Below are 20659 nucleotides of genomic sequence, written 5' to 3'. Positions count from 1 at the left end.
GGGCTGCTGAGCAGAGATATAAAGTCTCTGATAACGAGGAGCCGGCGGCGGATGAGCATAACGAAGGCCGAACCACCCAGACTCAGCCGGAGCAGCAGCATCCACCTCAGCCTTAGGCGGGCCTCCCCAACTTCAGCGGCAGTATGCCAACCATTTTCTCTACCGGCTTGTATGCCGTGTAATCTTATATCTTTACCAACCATGGGGTTGGGTTAACAATTTATTTTTGGTTTCTTCACCGGATGTAATTCCGGCTAACAGTTATTCTGGCCTTTGTGCCATTAACAATATTAATGAAGTATTCCGACTCAGTCAGTGTTTATATATGTTTGTGTTTGAAATTTTCCATTTGAATTTTGCGTATGTTTGCAATTCTTTAATATTTTGCCTAACTTAAAAAAGCATGCGGCAATTTGCAATCCGGGTGCTCTTGCCCCTGGGCGGCTGTGTGGTTAGTTTTATTTCAAATTGATTGATTGGCTTGGAAATAGTTGATACTAGGAGAAGTATGGAGTGTTTTTAGGCCAATCAATCACAATGGTGATTGCCCCAAACCAAGTGCACAACCGGCCATTAGAGCTGGTGCTTTGAGCTTCTTACCTAGGCGGTTGTATCCCGTCTGAGGTTAACACATAGCCATTACACAAAACCCTTTGCCCCAATAGGGAGAGTGAGTGCAAATTTGGAATAAATAACCTAAGTGAGAACTTCAGCCGATGACCGACTGATGCCTCAGGGCATCCGCTATTCGGTAACTTAATCGTTCTTCATAGATTATTCTGGTCAGACGGCTATGAGTTGACCAATTCGATCGTTCAATTTTCGCCATCTGCATAGGTACATAGAACCGACGGAAAGTCCGCTCTCTGCGACGATTGCACCCGGAGGGGTGTCGTCGGACGCCTTTGTCCATGTTGGGACAGGCGGTTTTATAAAATAGGCAACCATCCGGCCATTTGGCCTTTGGTCTTGTTTGAGACCGGTTGTATAGCCACTAAGCGTTTTTGTGCTTAGTTTTTAATTGGACCATTGGCGGACAGACAATTATTATACCAAATGTCAAACTTGTTAGACAAACAAAGGATCCGTCTGAGTATTACGCAGGCGGTAAAGCAATTATAACCTTTACTAAGTATCAAACTTAGTTAGTTAAATGAAGAATCCGTCTGAGTATTACCCAGGCGGATAATAAAAAACAACAAAACAATTTTGCAAACAAACTCTGAATTCTCATTAATTGACTCACTGTTTACAAAAAATTTACATTCTCAGAAGTAGTACTTTTCTAGGTTATCTACATTCCAAGTTCTAGGCAGGCGGCGGCCGTCTGGGGTTTCCAGGCGGTAGGTGCCGTCCCTGACTTCTTCATAAATCTGGTAGGGGCCTTCCCAATTAGGGGTTAGCTTTCCAGCCTCATTGGCCCCACCGGTTGCCTCCATTTTTCGCAACACAAAGTCGTTAACTTTAAAAGGACGCTTGTGCACTTTCTTGTTGTAGGCTCTGGTCATTCTCAGACGGTATATCTCATGGCGCTGGGCAGCGTTGCCCCTGCGTTCCGGGAGGGAGTCCAATGCCAGCCGCATGGCCTCCATTTGCCTCTTCATTATAGAGCATGACTCTAAGAGTCGGCTCGTAGTGCTCAATGGGCAAGACGACTTCAGCACCGTTATACCATAAGAAATGGGGTTTCTCCGGTTGCCCCTTTAGCAGTAGTCCGGATGGCCCATAGGACATGAATTAACTCTTCTGGCCATAAACCACCGGCTCTTTTAATTTTCTTTTTTATGCCGTCTGAGATGAGTTTGTTGAAGGCTTCAACCTGGCCGTTTGCTTGGGGTCGGCCGACTAATGCAAAATAATGTGAGATACCCTGATCTCCCAACCAAGTTTTGAGCTGGGGGGGTCTCAAACTGAGGGCCATTATCAAACACCATAGACATATGTACCCCAAACCGGGTGATGATGTTCTTCCAGATGAAAGAGATGACATCCTTTGTCTTGATGTTCTTAACCGGCTCAGCTTCTACCCACTTGGTGAAATAATCCATAGCCACCAAAATGTAGCGCTTTCCGCCTGGAGCAGGCGTATAAAGACCCAAGATATCCATGCCCTGTTTCGGGGGTTTTTGTCCCTCGGGAGAGTTACAACACTGAAACTGGATCCAACTGAGGATGCCTGTACCTGCAAAGCAAACGGACCGCCGGATGGTCGGTGGTCCGCCTCCGAAGACTAAGTCAGTAAATATTCGGAGATAAAACGTGCGGAAGTAAAGTTATCTGCTTGAATTCCAAGCTCAGGTAAAGTGCTGTGTGTTCCTTGAAAACGACAGCTCTGTGGTAAGTGACGTATGTCTCGTATTGTGTGTCAAAAATTCTCTCTCTTTTTTCGTGTGTCGTCATAAATGACGTAATGTCCCTATTTATAGAGAAGAGTGTGCCCTCCTAGGATCTCGTGACCTAGGAGTTAGGTCACGCCGGTTTGCGGCGCCTCGGGATTTGGGCCTTAGAAGGCCGCCATCCCAGGGCCAATACCTGAGTGACACGTGTCACTGTGCCCAAAAGGATTCTGAAGCACCTTTTGGGTGACACGTGTCGCCGACTGAATGGTCCCTGCTGGACTTTCTGTCCACGTAGGACGGAGAAGAGTCCTCCCTCCACGTGTCATCATTCCGTAGGTCCAAATGGCACCTATATGGAGGACACGTGGCACTTTCTGATTGGGCCACTTGGCCGGGTATAAAATACCCAAATCATTTGCCCCTCACAGGGGACACGTGCATTGCACGCGACTCCTGTGACAGGTGTCAGTATCTGAGTGGTCAGATTCAAAAATTACTGGAGGGAAAAATTAGGGTTTTTACCCCCCTATAAATAGTAAGGTTTGACCCCCCTCGTGGATTCACACCTTGGCGAATCTCTGGAGAATCTTGGACTTTTTGACTTAAAGAATCTCAAAATTCCCTAAGCGTTTTTCAAGCATCCGACACTCGGCTACCAGTTCGACTGTTCTTTAGTCAACCAGGCGTCTTTCTCCCTTCTTCTAAAGGTAACACCTGTATTTTCTTTTTACTCTTCATTTTTTCTTTGTTTTCGAAAAAATGGTTCCCCAATTGCATGCGGCACGGCGTAGGATAGTGATCAGCCGGTCACCGGGGACGGCTGAGTCTAGAACTAGCAGTGCCGAATGCTTGGCCAAAGACCCTGCTTTGCGAACTTCTCCGAATCCGACCGTTTCCGTGTCTGTGCAGGACACTATAGCCAGAATCAAAAGAACAGCAAGACAGTGTAGCTCCGATGGAGTTTTCTACCATTCGGATGGGTCGACTGTTTTTTCAGACGGCTCAATAAGGGTGCCTCGAAGTGAGCTGTCGGAACACCCTGACAGCCCTTCCTATCTTCCTCCTACCCCCACTTATTACCATTCGCCCACATCTAGTGGAACTCCCAGTGATGGAATCCTGGGGGAGGCGGATGAAGAATATCAACCCGGGCCTTCTAGACAGGCGCCGGAAGAGAGTCTAGGGGAGGACCCCGCTGGCACCAGTCGGCGGTCCCCTAGCTCTAATGAGAGCTCTGATGACGAGTCGGCCTCGTCATCTTCTTCAGAGAATGCCTCCGTAAAATCAGAGGAGGCTAGGTCAAACATAGATTCTGCCAGAGAGTCCCTGGTAGTGGATAGAGGGGAAAGCTGGGCCGAGCCGAGTGCTTCCAGGCGCTTGGAGAGAGCCCCCTACTATCAGCATGTTCCGCCAGGCAGGCGGAGTGCCATGGCATCCGGCCTTGCCAATTTTAGGCGCAAGGTCGTCCTAGGCTATGGCTACACTTTGTCGGTCCCTAACGAGGGCGACACCATAACCTGGCCGAGCCTAGCCAGCTATCAAGACAAAGCATTCGGCTGCTATGAAGCGGCCTTCCAGGCTGGCCTCCGCTTCCCTCTCCATCCGGCCGTGGAGAGGATCTTGGACGGATACCAACTAGGTATCTGGCAACTTGTACCCAACTCCTGGATCAATATTCTGGGGTACGTTGCCGCCTGTGAGATGCTGCAGGTGGAGGCGAGCTTTGAAGCATTCGCCCATATGCACTATCTGAGCAGGGCGCCTGCTAGGGGCGGTGAAGGCTGGTACACCTTGACCACTTGCAAGGGGTACATGATGGCTGTTGGCAAAGAGAACAAGTGGAAGGACTGGAGGACTAAGTTTTATATAGTCAAGTCTGCCGACAGCCGCCTGAACCAAAAGTATAACAGGTGGAATAAGGATCCACCTCTCCTAGCAGGCAGGAGCGCATTGCCGCCTATTCCCAGGCGGGCAAAGGAGGAGATCATGGACGCGGGGTTGTTTACCGTGTCCGTGTGGACGAATGATGAGGGGGACAAAGAGGTCACCCCTCAATGCTATCTCCCTTTGTACAAGTGGTTTGAAGAAGGGACATTCTTAGCCGCCTGTGGGCTAAGTTCTGAGATGCCGAGAGGTAGTCGGCCGTCTGTTTTATATGCAAATTACTTCCGCTTTTCAGTACTTGTTTAATGATGCTAATCACTTGTTCATTTTTGCAGATAAAGCAATGGAAAAGCTCTCGGCCACAAGGAAGCCGGCTGTATCTGCTGCTCGATATAGGTCGAACGTTTTAAACAGGGCAGAAGTAACCACCCACACCAAAGTGGATGAACAGAAAACTGGCGGCACCTCCAAGGTAGAAAATTGCTCTTTTATTTCTGATCAATATTAAATTTGCCCGAATGATTTCTAACTTGCGTTTATCTTGTGTTGATGTAGGGTGCGCCTTCCAAATCTCCTTCAAAACCATCCGACCCTAAAATCCAAAAGACTAGGGCGGGTGATGTGAGCGCATCCGGCAAGGGCGGCCGGAAGCACGTTGCTCATAAACCCAAGAAGGGCCCAGACGCCTCTCCTCTCGAAGCTGAAAAGGAGATCAGCAAACCGGATGCCCAGAGGGCATCGAAGGGTGGCTTTAAGCAACCCACCACTGCTGTCGGCTCAGCAGGAGAGAAGAGAAGCCTGGGGAGAGAGGAGGAACAGAAGGACGACGGTAAAATTCATTCGCCCCCCTTGTTCTCCCATATAGATGTACTTTAGTTATTTTCTCTAACTTTCTCTCCTTCTCAGTTCCGGTGCAGAGGCCGACTGTAGTCCAGATGGCCAAGTCCATGCTGAGGGCGGTCGATCCTGACGACAAGGCGTCTGTCAAAGGAGTCGGCACCCTTGACTTGGATGGCATCTTGGGGAACCTCTGCGAGGTATGAGTTAGCTCAAGCAACTTTCTCTTTTTTTTTTTAAGCATTATTCCTTTTTCCACCTGGTTTTAACCATTCGGCTCTTTTGCAGGCCATGCTGCACGTCCAAGGGCTCAGGCAACCCCTCAAGGAGAAATCCAAAGAGGTAACAGTCGCTAAAGCTCAGGCCGAGTCCGCCCTGGATCGAGCTCAATTTGATATTGCTCAGAATGAGTATCTGACGCTTGATATGATGTATTCGCAGGCGGAAGCCAATATGCAGGTGAAGAAGGACCTGGACTCGGCCCGCCTGCGCATCACTTCCCTTAAGAAAGAGATTACAACTCTTAAGGAGAAGCTCGAGCCTCTTCAAGATGCCAAAGAAGAGGCCGAGAGAGCCAAGCAGAAGGTGGGCCGCCTGGAGCAGCGCCTCAGCAACCAGGAGCATCAGCTGAAGTCCAAGTTTGAGTCCGTGGCTGATCAAGAGAGAGAGGCTCTTGTTAAGCAAATGATGAGCGATTATGAAGCCATCATGCGGGACACTTGGGCGGCTGTACAGCCGGACTCGGACTATCAGATTTGGAAATCCAAATTTGACGAAGCCAGCAAAGCATTCGACGCTCGCCTTATTGAAGAGGCTGAGAATGCTGAGGCCGAGGAAAGTTCTGGGTCCGACTCTTCTGGGGAGTCGTCCTCTGGTGGCGAGGAGGAGGATCAGGCGGAGGAGCCAGAGAAAAAGGAGGAAGAGCAGCCGAAGGACGACAAGCCGGCTGCCACTGAAGAGGCTCTCCCCTGATCACTTAAGCTTTTTATTTTTTCTGTTTCTGTGGCCGAATGGCCAAGTACTTTGTTTTTCCGGCCTGTGTGCCGAGTATTTGTATCTTTACCGACCGAGGGGTCGGGTAATTTGACAATCTTTCTGGCTTTGCCAGATAACAATCTTAACCAATCGTCTGGTGACTATTGGTCTTTAATTTAAATCCTTCGGCTATTTGGCTGAAGTTATCCCTATTGTTGTTGTCCTTTGCATTTTTGAATTTTTCATTGCATGTTTTTGGCTAAGTATTATAACCTGTATACCATGCGAATGTTCTTGCCCCTGGACGGATGTCGGGTGGTTTCGGTTTATTGGATTGATTGACTTAGAAATTTTTGATACTTAGAAGAGTATGCATGGTTTCTAAGTCAATCAATCACTATGGTGATTGCCCCAAACCACGCGGCAGACGTCCATCCAGAATTGGCAAACATAAGTGTTCATTCGGCCATTGGCTCGAACTAACTCAAATTTCCAACTTAGCTAATTTGCTAAGGGTAAACCTCCGCTTGTTCTGCCCCATAAGCAAAAAACAAGCGCCTCCGGCCATAAGCCTCTTTGAGATAAAATGCTAAGTTTGTAACTTAACCAATTTTCTTTTAAAAATAATTGTCCGCCTGTCTTGCCCCATAGGCAAGGATCAGACGTCATCCGGCCAATAGCCTCAATAATTGCTAAGTAGTTAACTTAACTTGTATAAAATATTCCGCCTGTTTTGCCCCTGAGCAATAACAGGCGCATCCGGCTTTATGCCTCAATTAGCCTCTACTCATGAAACAGTGACGACTGCGTTAAATAGAAAATTCAGGTCTTTTAGATTTCACTTTCGATTAAAACAAACGACTGCGAATGCTGCCTAAGCATTCGGTAGGGCCGCTTGATATATTCGTAGAGCAATGTGCCACCCAAATGGGAGATGCTTCTCCTCGACGAATTCGCCCAAATGGACGTCGCCGGTTATCTGACTCATGTTGGAGCAGACGGTCATGCTCATGTTGGAGCAGACTGTGACCATTCGGTCTCTTTTTGTTTATTAACATCCGGCCATAGGCCTCATCATGTTTTTATCTGGCCTTAGGCCTCTTAAATGATCAAGTAAATATTCATCAAGTGTTGATGTAAACTTGATGAATTTCGTAGGGACGACTGTTCTAAAACAATCGGCTCCTTCAGAGGGATTGGGGCGTCTGCTGTTGGGACAGACGTTTTTCAGACATATTGGCCGTCTGTATTTGGTACAGGCGGCACTTAAAAAACTTAAATAAAAAGATAAGTTGGGAAATGAAGGCATATTCTCATTAACTATACGTGAGATTTACAAAATTGAGGTCTTTACATTCGTACTTAGAAGTAGTACTTTTTCAAGTTGTCTACATTCCAAGTTCTGGGCAGCTGCCTGCCGTCTGGTTCTTCCAGGCGGTAGGTGCCGTCTCTTATCTCCTCATAAATTCTGTAGGGGCCTTCCCAATTTGGGGTTAGCTTTCCCTGTTCATTCGCCCTACCGACTGCCTCCATTTTCCGTAGCACAAAGTCCCCCACTTTGAGAGGACGCTTGTGTACTCTTTTGTTATAAGCCCGAGTCATTCTCAGACGGTATATCTCATGACGCAAGGCAGCATTGCCCCTGCGTTCTGGAAGTGAGTCCAATGCTAGGCGCATGGCCTCCCAATTTGCCTCTTCATCATACAACATGATTCGAAGGGTAGGCTCATAGTGCTCGATGGGCAGAACAGCTTCTGCACCATACGCCATTAGGAACGGGGTTTCTCCCGTTGCCCCTTTAGCAGTCGTTCTGATGGACCAAAGGACGTGTGGTAATTCATCCGCCCAAAGGCCACCAGCCCGCTCAATCTTCTTTTTAATTCCGTCTGAGATTAACTTGTTGAAGGCTTCGACCTGGCCGTTTGCTTGTGGCCGGCCGACTGATGCGAAGAAGCTTGAGACCCCCTGGTCTCCCAGCCAAGTCTTGAGTTGAGGCGTCTCAAATTGAGGACCATTGTCAAAAACCATAGACATGGGCACCCCGAAACGAGTGATTATGTTCCTCCAGATAAAGGAAATGACGTCTTTAGTCTTGATGTTTTTGACTGCCTCAGCCTCTACCCACTTAGTAAAGTAATCCACAGCCACAAATATATAGCGCTTGCCGCCTGGTGCAGTTGTATATGGCCCCAGAATGTCCATGCCCCATTTGGCAAAGGGTATTGGGCTGTGGATGGCCGTCAGGTCTGTAGCCGGACGATGGATGAGCTTGCCAAACTTTTGGCACTTGTCACATTTTTTCACCATTTCCATGGCATCCGACTCCAAAGTCGGCCAAAAGTAAAGCCGCCTGGCCTTGGCCGCGAGGGATCTGCCGCCTATATGGGAGGCGCAGAATCCTGAATGCAACTCTTCGAGAACTTCCTTCCCCTTTTCAGGGGTAACACACTTCAACAGGGGTTTCAAAAAGCCAGCCTTGAAGAGCTCTCCTTGCCGTAACTCGAAGTTAGCTGCTCGTTTTTTTAGAACAGCCGCCTCCCGTGGTGAGTCAGGGAGCGTGCCGTCAGTAAGATAGGTCCGGATGCTGTCCATCCAGGTTGAGCTTCGGTCAAGAATTCCAATGGGGTCTTCCTCTGATATACTTCTTTTTTCCATGACCTCCCAGAAGACTGACCGAGGCGTTTCACAGGAGGCGGATGATGCCAACTTGGACAGAGCATCCGCCTGATTGTTTGAAGACCTGGGCACCTGAGTTAGATGAAATTCTTCAAGTGACCCAACTTCACTCTTGACCGCCTGCAAATACTTTATCATGGCCGGATGAGTGGCCTCGTACGTTCCATTAACCTGGAGTACGACCAGTTGAGAATCAGAGCAGGCGGATACCTTCTTCGCCCCTGCCGCCTTGCAATACCGGATGCCGGCCAGCAGGGCCTCATACTCGGCCTCATTATTAGAGACCTGAAACTTGAACCGTAGTGCGTATTCGTACTTATCTCCTTCAGGAGATTGACAGATAATCCCCGCACCACAGCCGTTCACAATGGAGCTCCCATCCACATATACTTTCCAGACCTGGTCCGTATTGTCCGGAACAACCGGCCTTGTCATTTCGACAATAAAGTCAGCGAATGCTTGTCCCTTTATTGCCTTCCTTGATTCATAAGTGATTTCTAATCCTTGTATTTCGATTGCCCATTTGAGCATTCGTCCAGAAGACTCCAAGGTTGTGAGTGGCCGTTTGATCGGTTGGTCAGTATAGACCTCTACCGCATGCGCCAAGAAGTAAGGTTTAAGCTTCTTGATGGCCATGTAAAGGGCAAGGCCGAATTTCTCAACCATGGGGTACCGAAGCTCCGCATTTCTCAAAACATGGCTTATGAAATACACCGGGAGCTGGATGCCGTCTCTTTCAGCTAAGAGGACAGCACTGAGGGCATGATCAGAGACGGCTAAGTACATGAAGAGCTTCTCTTTAGGCAAAGGGCTGACAAGCCTCGGCAAAGAGTGCAGATGAGTTTTTAGCCTTTGAAAGGCCGCCTCTACATCATCCCCCCATTCAAAGTTTGTCTTCTTTTTGATTGCCTGGAAAAAGTAGAGACACTTGTCGCCTGAACGGCTAAGGAATCTCCCCAGGGCTGCCAGACAACCTGTTAGTTTTTGCACTTCCTTCACAGTACGGGGCGACTGCATGTCGATTACCGCCTGTATTTTCTCAGGGTTGGCCTCTATTCCTCTTTGGTCAATCAAAAATCCGAGAAACTTCCCAGACTCAACACCAAAGACACACTTTTTTGGGTTAAGCATGACCTTGTGCCGCCTGAGTGTGGCGAATGTTTCTCGGAGATCAGCAAGGTGATCCGCCTGCTGTTTGGATTTGACTATCATATCATCAATGTACGCCTCTACATTCCCTCCGATTTGATTAATGAAGACCGTATTAATCATTCGTTGGAAGGTAGCAGGCGCATTCTTCAAACCAAACGGCATCACAGTATAACAGAACAACCCCTGATCAGTGACGAATGCCGTCTTTTCTTGATCTTTTTTCCACAGGGGGATCTGATGGAAACCTGAATAGGCGTCCATGAAACTCATCAGGGCATGTCCGGCTGTTGAGTCGACCAGACTGTCGATCTTAGGCAGTGGATAACTATCCTTTGGACATGCCTTGTTGAGGTCTGTGTAATCAACACACATCCGCCAAGTTCCATTCGGCTTTTTTACTAACACAACGTTAGCCACCCACTCAGGGAAGTTGCACGGCCGAATGAACTTGGCATCTAACAGCTTTTTTACTTCGGCAGCTGCCGCCTGACTTCTTTCTTCGCCGTGGTTTCTTTTCTTTTGCCGGATGGGCTTCTTATTAGGATCCACGGCGAGTTTGTGGACGGCGAGATTCGGGCTGATGCCTGGCATCTCTTCCACTTCAAAGGCAAAGATGTCTTTGAATTCCTTGAGCAGCTGGTGAAGGTTTTCACCCAATTTTGCAAAGGCAATCGTCCCCACCTTAACAGTCCGCTCTGGACGGCCATCATCCAGAGGGATATCAATGTGCTCTCCAGTAGGCTGGGGATGAAGATCATCCGACCTTTCCCCGGTCAGTGATTGCTATTGCTTTTCTTTTTTGACCACCACCAGCTGATCAGTCTTTCTTTTCTTTCCGGCTGGTGGGGCCGACTGTTCTTCCTCGACATCGTCGAGGTCAATCATTTGCTTGCCCCGGCCGGATGCTGCGGCCGCAGGCTTGACGTCCGAGAGATAACACTCTCGAGCCGTCTTTTGGTCCCCATTAAGGGAACCAACTGTTCCATCATCCTTCTCATACTTGAGTAGCATGAGAGCAGGGATGATGACGGCCTTACACTCATTAAGAGTGGGTCGGCCAAAGATGAGGTTGTAAGCCGTGAGCTCTTCAACCACTAGGAGACGGATGGTCATGTGTCGACCGTCTCCCCTGCTTCCCAGGCGGACAGGTAGGTCGATTCGTCCGACTGGGTGCACAAGTCCTCCTCCAAACCCAACTAAGGTGTGGGTGACCTCCATCATGCTATCCGGTTTGTACTTGAGATTGGACAAGCATTTGAGGCTGATGAGGTCAGAGGAACTTCTTGTGTCAATCAGAATTCGGCCAACCAGCTGGTTGGCGACTTTACATTCAATGACAACAAGGTCATCATGCGGCCGACGGACTTTGCCTCTGTCCTGTTCGGTGATGACAACTTTAGGGAAGGTGGATGTGCTAGACGTATCCCCCTCCTCAACAGAATTGACCATCTTTCTTAGATGGTCCTTGGTACCCCGAATGGTCGGGCCACCACCGGCAAATCCGCCTGCTATCGTGTACACCGGTTCTTCATCAGTTTCGGCACTCACAGCAGGCTGGGGAGTCTTTTTCTTGGACTGCCCCGGATTTGCTTTTGAAGTCACTTTGGACTTCACATAGGACTTAAGCTGTCCTTTGTCGGCCAGTCGGCCGAGCTCCCGCTTGAGACTAAAGCAGTCGTTCGTGTCATGGCCAACATCCTCATGGAAATGGCAATGCTTGTTTTTGTTCCTATTTTCAGCGGAACCTTTCATAGCAGTCGGCTTTTCAAGAGTTAGCCGATCCTTAATTTCCAAAAGGATGGAGCAGCAGTCCTTGTGAAATTCGTACCTTGGGACGTACGGTTTCCACTCTTTTTTCTTCTTCTGGGCCGGTTGATCAGAGTTATCAATGGCCCAGACTTGCTTTTTCTTTTTGCTCTCTTCTGGCTTAGGAGCCGGCTGAGCAGACCGAGTCTCCTTCTGCCGGTCGGACTTCTTATGGTCCAACTGCTTATTGGAGGAGCAGAGTTCGGTCGCCTGTATGTAGGCTTCCGCCTCTCGCAAGGCTCCTTGCAGAGTAAAGATTTGTTTGCGGACGAGTTCGTACTTAAAAGTAGACCCGTCCTTCAGACCCTTAAAGAAGTCTGTGAAGGCGACCTCATCAGACAGCCCATGAATCTGGATTCGGACCAGATTGAACCGCCTGACGTAGGATCGCAAACCTTCTCTATCTCCCTGCTGTACATTGCCCAAGTCAAGACTCGTCTTTTTGGCAGGGATGTTCATAGAGAAGTTTGATGCAAACAAGAACGCAAGCGTCTTGAAGCTATTTATGCAGCCAGCCGGCAGGTTGCCAAACCACTGCTGGGCTATGCCCTTCAGGGTGGCTGGAAAGCAACGACACCATGCGGCATCATCCAACCCTTGTAAATACATGAGGTGGGTGTATGCTAGCAGGTGGTCTTCTGGGTTGGAGGTCCCGTCATAGGCTCCAACCAGAATGTTTTTAACTTTGGCCGGCTGTACGGCTTCAGTTATTTCCCTGGAGAAAGCAGAGGGTTGATCTCCAAGGTGTTGCAGCCTAAGCTGCCAGTCCATCGGCTGATAGCCGTATGCTGCCTGTCCTCCATAGAGGGTAGGTTGCATGCAAGGTACAACTGGCGCCTGGTACAATGGCTGTGCCATGTACTGGGCGGACTGAATCACATGTGGCCCAGACTGAACCCTTTGGCTGCTTGCTGGGGTCTCATGTACAGACTGGGAACACCTCACAGAGGTATTCCGAAAGCTATCATGATAAGTCGACGTTGAAGCCGACTCTGATTGCTGGGTTCTCCTCTCCTCAATGTATTGCCGAGCGTCAGAGAATGTTTTTTTTGCTACCATCCGGCTGTATGTGCCGGATGGGTTTTCTTGCGCCCATTTCTGGGAAACGGAGCCGATTAAGGTCAAATTGGGGCCTGGCCTTCTCCTTAGGAGCAGGATGAGAAGTCGGCTGACGGTCCCTGACCGACTTCTGTTTGCCAGCTTGGGCTGGCTTCTTGGCCGACTGCTCCTTTCTAGGAGTAGGCGACTTCTTTGAGGCGAGCTGCTTGATTTCACCCCTGAGGCTGCTCAGGAGTGACATTAGCTCATCCCGAGTGACGGGAGTTGATCCTGCCGCCTGAGAAGGATCAACCGGCCGCCCCGAGGGCTTCTTTGGCTGGCCAGCAGTTTTGCTTGGTCCTGCCTGAACATGGGGACGCTCTCGCCGTTCCTTACTGCGGATGCGTTTAGAGATGAGGGATCCATTTGGATCCACATAGGTTTCGACATCAGCGTCGTCACCTGAGTCATGGTCCGTTTGGACCAGTACATCATTTGGAGGCCGAATGGTCTCCGAATTTGGTACAAGCTCTTGTGAAGCCATTTCAGAGGTACTCTCCCCACAGACGGCGCCAAATGTTTCGGGGGTTTTTGTCCCTCGGGAGAGTTACAACACTGAAACTGGATCCAACTGAGGATGCCTGTACCTGCAAAGCAAACGGACCGCCGGATGGTCGGTGGTCCGCCTCCGAAGACTAAGTCAGTAAATATTCTGAGATAAAACGTGCGGAAGTAAAGTTATCTGCTTGAATTCCAAGCTCAGGTAAAGTGCTGTGTGTTCCTTGAAAACGACAGCTCTGTGGTAAGTGACGTATTGTCTCGTATTTTGTGTCAAAAATTCTCTCTCTTTTTTCGTGTGTCGTCATAAATGACGTAATGTCCCTATTTATAGAGAAGAGTGTGCCCTCCTAGGATCTCGTGACCTAGGAGTTAGGTCACGCCGGTTTGCGGCGCCTCGGGATTTGGGCCTTAGAAGGCCGCCATCCCAGGGCCAATACCTGAGTGACACGTGTCACTGTGCCCAAAAGGATTCTGAAGCACCTTTTGGGTGACACGTGTCGCCGACTGAATGGTCCCTGCTGGACTTTCTGTCCACGTAGGACGGAGAAGAGTCCTCCCTCCACGTGTCATCATTCCGTAGGTCCAAATGGCACCTATATGGAGGACACGTGGCACTTTCTGATTGGGCCACTTTCTCAGAAGTAGTACTTTTCTAGGTTATCTACATTCCAAGTTCTAGGCAGGCGGCGGCCGTCTGGGGTTTCCAGGCGGTAGGTGCCGTCCCTGACTTCTTCATAAATCCGGTAGGGGCCTTCCCAATTAGGGGTTAGCTTTCCAGCCTCATTGGCCCCACCGGTTGCCTCCATTTTTCGCAACACAAAGTCGTTAACTTTAAAAGGACGCTTGTGCACTTTCTTGTTGTAGGCTCTGGTCATTCTCAGACGGTATATCTCATGGCGCTGGGCAGCGTTGCCCCTGCGTTCCGGGAGGGAGTCCAATGCCAGCCGCATGGCCTCCATTTGCCTCTTCATTATAGAGCATGACTCTAAGAGTCGGCTCGTAGTGCTCAATGGGCAAGACGACTTCAGCACCGTTATACCATAAGAAATGGGGTTTCTCCGGTTGCCCCTTTAGCAGTAGTCCGGATGGCCCATAGGACATGAATTAACTCTTCTGTCCATAAACCACCGGCTCTTTTAATTTTCTTTTTTATGCCGTCTGAGATGAGTTTGTTGAAGGCTTCAACCTGGCCGTTTGCTTGGGGTCGGCCGACTAATGCAAAATAATGTGAGATACCCTGATCTCCCAACCAAGTTTTGAGCTGGGGGGGTCTCAAACTGAGGGCCATTATCAAACACCATAGACATATGTACCCCAAACCGGGTGATGATGTTCTTCCAGATGAAAGAGATGACATCCTTTGTCTTCATGTTCTTAACCGGCTCAGCTTCTACCCACTTGGTGAAATAATCCATAGCCACCAAAATGTAGCGCTTTCCGCCTGGAGCAGGCGTATAAAGACCCAAGATATCCATGCCCCATTTAGCGAATTGGACTGGGCTGTGGATTGCCGTCAGATCGGTAGCCGGGCGGTGAATAAGTTGGCCAAACCTGATGCAAGTCTAAGCATGGAGAACTTCGAAGATTTGCTTATCATGCATCAAGATAGCTTGTCCCTAAACATTGATTCAAGCCAAGCATTGCATGGACACTTTCTTGGATATCAAAGCAAAGCCACGGTTTGCTTAGTGGCTTTTCTTGGAGTCTAGTTCACTTTCTTGAACTTTCTTGAATTTTCTTTACTTAGATTTTGCTTACAAGTTTTTACCTTTCACTTGAAAGGGTTTTTCTTGGTTCAAGCATTAGGATCTTTAATCTTTATTTAGTTCTTTAATTTTTATTTATTTATTTAGTTGCTTAAAAATCAGTTAGTTAGCAAAATAAATCAGCTTGGTGTATGCTTGTGCGCCAAGGTGCTTGCTCTTCAAGCAAGTTAGAATTCTAGTTTAATTAGGATTGAATTAGGGACTTGTCCTAATCTTCCTAGGTAAACTAAGTCTTATAAATAGGGCTGTAAACACACGAATAAAGATACATAGATTAATATTCAGATTTATTTCTTAAGTTGTATACTTGAGTTTTGGTTGATTGCGATCAATTGCTGTTTTGTTTGTTTTAGTTAAAACATTCGTTTGGATTGATTAATTAGGTGGATTCTTAATTGATTAATCTTAGTTTTTGTTTAATTATTGGTGCATTTCCTGTATAGAATTAGACTTAAACATATCCCTTGTGTTTTGTTGATTTTCGGATCAATAATTCACATCATCTTTGGTATCAGAGCCAGGTTTGCGCAACTTCGGCAAAAATTAAACTGGGAACAATTGGCTGGGAATTTTTGCGTGATTCTTTTTGCATTAAACTCTAAAAACGTCCAGCTATCACCATATAAAATTTCATAATTTTTGGTTTAGTAACGCGCTCTACACAGCATCAAACGTTTGGTGTTTGTGCACTGATTTGCGGTTGGGAGTCCGGTTTTTGTGTTGCCTAGTTTTCCTTCAAGATTCGATCTTTTAATCAAGATTTTTGCATAAACTGACTTGGTTTGTGTAGGAATCATGAGTGACGAGGAGGTTCCACAGGTTCCAAGGGGATTAACCTTAGAACAGGCTCAAAATCTTAGAAGAGATAGGCGAATTGACGAGTTGGCAGCAAGGATGGATGAGATATTAAAACGGCTTGATACTCTTGCTGGAGATTCTTCAAGGAAAGGGAATTCTAACCCTAATTCTAGTTCAAGTGAGGAAGAACAACCAAGGAGGAACCCAAGGAGGCCACGAAATAATTATTCCTCAAGTGATGAATCACCAAGGCCTAGGAGGAGAGATCGACCAAAGGATGATGATAGGAACCTTAGATTAGATCTTCCCGAATTCAATGGGAGTATGAATGAACCTGAAAAATACTTTGAGTGGATTAGAAGGGCCGAGACACTCTTTGATTACAAGGAGTATGATGAAAGGAAAAGATGCAAATTGGCTGAATTAAAACTGACCGGTTATGCTAGTCTTTGGTATGATAATCTAAAGAAGAAGAGGCATAAGGAGGGGCGTGCAAGAATCTCAACTTGGGAACAACTCAAGAAGCACATGAAAAAAAGGTTCGTACCTAGTGATTATATTCAAGATGTTTATCTTAAGATGCAACTTTTTAAACAAAATTCTATGACTGTTGAGAATTATATTGGTGAATTTGAAAAGTTATGCATGCTATGTGGCTTAGAAGAGATTTTTGAGCATAATATTGCTAGATTTATTTCGGGGTTGAATAATAATATTGCTGAAAAAGTTGAATTGCAACAATATTGGTCCTTTGAGGATGTTTGCAAGGTAGCTTTGAAAGTTGAAAAACAGATAAAGGGGAAGAAAGGGACGTACACTAAGCCCTTTGTAAAAGGTTTCACTAAACCTTTTGAGAAGAACAGCTTGGTGAAAAGTGGTTCTAGTTCGAACTACAAGGAGACTAAATCAAATTGTGAAGCTCCTAAAAAGCTTGTTGAAGATAGGAAGTGCTTCAAGTGTGGTAGTGTTGGTCACATTGCAACTAATTGTCCATCAAAAAGAGTAATGACTGCTCAAGAGTGGGAACAAGAACAAGCTAAGTGTGAGCAGGGTAGTGACTATGAAGAAAAGAACGAAGAGGAAAACTTTGAAGAAGAGGAGGGGCATATTGACGAAATTGATCCCGAGACTCATGGTCAAAGTTTGGTTCTAAGAAGGGCGCTACACTCTAAAACCGTACCTATGGAAAACAATCAAAGGGAGAAAATCTTTCTTACAAGGTGCAAGGTAGAAGATAGGTTGTGTGACATGATCATAGACACGGGGAGTTGCACTAATGTGGTATCTACTACTTTGGTAGACAAATTGAAGTGGCCAACTACTGAACATCCAAGCCCTTATAAGCTTCATTGGCTTAATAATTTGAGTGATGTTAAGGTAACTAAACAAGCCTTAATCTCCTTTTCAATTGGTAAATTTCATGATAAAGTTTTGTGTGATGTTTGTCCTATGGATGCTTGTCATATACTATTAGGCCGTCCTTGGCAATATGAAGATTTGTGAAGTTTGATGGAAGGACTAATGTGTATGTTGTGAGAAAAGGAGAAAAAGAGAGATCGGTTGCTTTAAAACCTTTGATAAGCAACAAGTCTTCTAATGTTACCTCTAATTCGAAGAGTTCTTATTTGATTAGTGAGAGGGAATTAGAAAAAGAGATTTGCAGCAACAATGTGGTATATATACTTGTTTCTAATGAGATTCGAATTGATCAAGATAAACAAGCAAAGAGGCCGTATGAATTGGAATCTGTTTTAGAAGAATTCAAGGATGTCTTTCCTAAAGAATTACCTCCGGGACTACCTCCTATTCGTGGGATAGAGCATCAAATTGACTTGATTCCGGGAGCACCATTACCTAATAAGGCAGCCTATAGAAGTAATCCGGAAGAAACAAAGGAGATGCAAAGGCAAATTGAAGAGCTTATGACTAGAGGATACGTGAGGGAAAGTATGAGCCCTTGTGCCGTGCCTACTTTACTTGTCCCAAAGAAAGATGGGAGTTGGCGCATGTGTATTGATAGTAGGAGTGTGAATAACATCACTATCAAATACCGATTTCCTATTCCAAGATTAGATGATCTACTTGATGAACTACATGGTTCAAAGTTGTTTTCTAAGATTGATCTTATGAGTGGTTATCATCAAATTCGAATGAGAGAAGGAAATGAGTGGAAGACAGCATTCAAGACTAAGTTAGGGTTGTATGAATGGTTGGTGATGCCGTTTGGACTCACTAATGCACCTAGCACTTTCATGAGGTTGATGCATGAGGTACTTAAACCTTTCCTTGGCAAGTTTTTTGTTGTTTATTTAGATGATATTCTGATATACTCTAAAAATTTGCATGATCATCTAAATCACCTAACAAGTGTGTTTGAAGTGTTAAGAGAGAAGAAACTCTATGCTAAGCTTGAAAAATGCTACTTCTTAGTGCCTAGTGTTACTTTTCTTGGTTATGTTGTATCAAAAGATGGAGTTTCAGTTGATCATTTGAAAGTAGAGGCTATTAAAACTTGGCCTATTCCTACTAATATTAGTGAAGTAAGGTCTTTTCATGGTCTAGCTTCGTTCTATAGAAGATTTGTCAAGAATAAGTTGATGCCTAGAAGTGAAGGTCCTTTCAAGATTATTGAGAAGATCAATGACAATGCTTATAAGTTAGAACTTCCGGGAGAATATGGAGTTAGTGCGACATTCAATGTTGGCGATTTGGCTAAGTATATTCCTGATGAAGAACTTCGAGATTTGAGGACAAATTCTTTCGAAGAAGAGGAGGATGATGCAAGTCTAAGCATGGAGAACTTCGAAGATTTGCTTATCATGCATCAAGATAGCTTGTCCCTAAACATTGATTCAAGCCAAGCATTGCATGGACACTTTCTTGGATATCAAAGCAAAGCCACGGTTTGCTTAGTGGCTTTTCTTGGAGTCTAGTTCACTTTCTTGAACTTTCTTGAATTTTCTTTACTTAGATTTTGCTTACAAGTTTTTACCTTTCACTTGAAAGGGTTTTTCTTGGTTCAAGCATTAGGATCTTTAATCTTTATTTAGTTCTTTAATTTTTATTTATTTATTTAGTTGCTTAAAAATCAGTTAGTTAGCAAAATAAATCAGCTTGGTGTATGCTTGTGCGCCAAGGTGCTTGCTCTTCAAGCAAGTTAGAATTCTAGTTTAATTAGGATTGAATTAGGGACTTGTCCTAATCTTCCTAGGTAAACTAAGTCTTATAAATAGGGCTGTAAACACACGAATAAAGATACATAGATTAATATTCAGATTTATTTCTTAAGTTGCATACTTGAGTTTTGGTTGATTGCGATCAATTGCTGTTTTGTTTGTTTTAGTTAAAACATTCGTTTGGATTGATTAATTAGGTGGATTCTTAATTGATTAATCTTAGTTTTTGTTTAATTCTTGGTGGATTTCCTGTATAGAATTAGACTTAAACATATCCCTTGTGTTTTGTTGATTTTCGGATCAATAATTCACATCAAAACCTCTGGCATTTGTCACATGTTTTCACCAACTCTTTAGCGTCTGCTTCAAGAGTAGGCCTAAAGTAATGTCGCCTGGCTCTGACAGCTAGGGACCTGCCGCCTATATGAGAGGCACAGTACCCAGCATGCAATTCTTCGAGAACTTCTTTCCCCTTTTCTGGGGTAACACACTTCAATAAAGGTTTAAGGAAACCCGCCTTGAAGAGCTCTCCATTTCTCAACTCGAAGTTTGCTGCTCGCTTTTTCATGACGGCTGCCTCCTGTGGTGAATCAGGAAGTTTGCCGTCTGCTAAATATGCCCGAATGCCATCCATCCAGGTAGAGCTTCGGTCTAAGATTCCAATGGGCTCTTCATGTATGCTTCTCTTTTCTAGAACTTCCCAAAAGACCGACCGAGGCGTATCACAGCAGGCGGATGAAGCCAATTTGGACAACGCATCCGCCTGGTTGTTATCTGACCTAGGCACTTGTTTCAGACGGAATTCCTCAAGTGCCCCAGCCTCTTCTTTGACTGTCTGAAGATATTTGATCATAGCCGTTCCAAACTCATTGTTGAAATGACACGACAGGTGCAACCGGATAACATTGACCAGGTTTGGAAAGTGTATGTAGACGGAAGCTAAACGAAGAACGGCTGCGATGCAAGAATTATATATGAATCCCCTGAGGGGGACGGATTTGAATATGTAATGCGGTTTAAGTTTCAGGCCTCAAATAACGAGGCGGAGTATGAAGCCCTGCTAGCCGGAATCCGCATGTGTAAGGCAGCAGGGGCAACTAAAATTGACGCCTATTCTGATTCACAGTTGGTCGTCAGCCAGTGTGAGGGAAAATATGAGGCAACTCATCCGACTATGATCAAATATCTTCAGGCAGTCAAAGAAGAGGCTGGGGCACTTGAGGAATTTCGTCTGAATCAAGTGCCTAGGTCAGATAACAACCAAGCGGATGCGTTGTCCAAATTGGCTTCATCCGCCTGCTGTGATACGCCTAGGTCGGTCTTTTGGGAAGTTCTTGAAAAGAGAAGCATACATGAAGAGCTCATTGGAATCTTAGACCGAAGCTTTACCTGGATGGATGGCATCCGAGCATACCTAGCAGACGGAAAACTTCATGATTCACCACAGGAGGCAACCGTCATGAAAAAACGAGCAGCAAACTTCAAGTTAAGAAACGGAGAGCTCTTCAAGGCGGGTTTCCTTAAACCTCTATTGAAGTGTGTTACCCCAGAAAAGGGGAAAGAAGTTCTCGAAGAATTGCATGCAGGGTACTGTGCCTCTCATATAGGCGGCAGGTCCCTAGCCGTCAAAGCCAGGCGACATTACTTTTGG

The sequence above is a fragment of the Chenopodium album genome, chromosome 6 (genome assembly GCF_948465745.1).
Source record: "Chenopodium album chromosome 6, dcCheAlbu1.1, whole genome shotgun sequence".
Classification (NCBI taxonomy): domain Eukaryota; kingdom Viridiplantae; phylum Streptophyta; class Magnoliopsida; order Caryophyllales; family Amaranthaceae; genus Chenopodium; species Chenopodium album.
Note: the sequence above shows the minus strand (reverse complement) of the source record.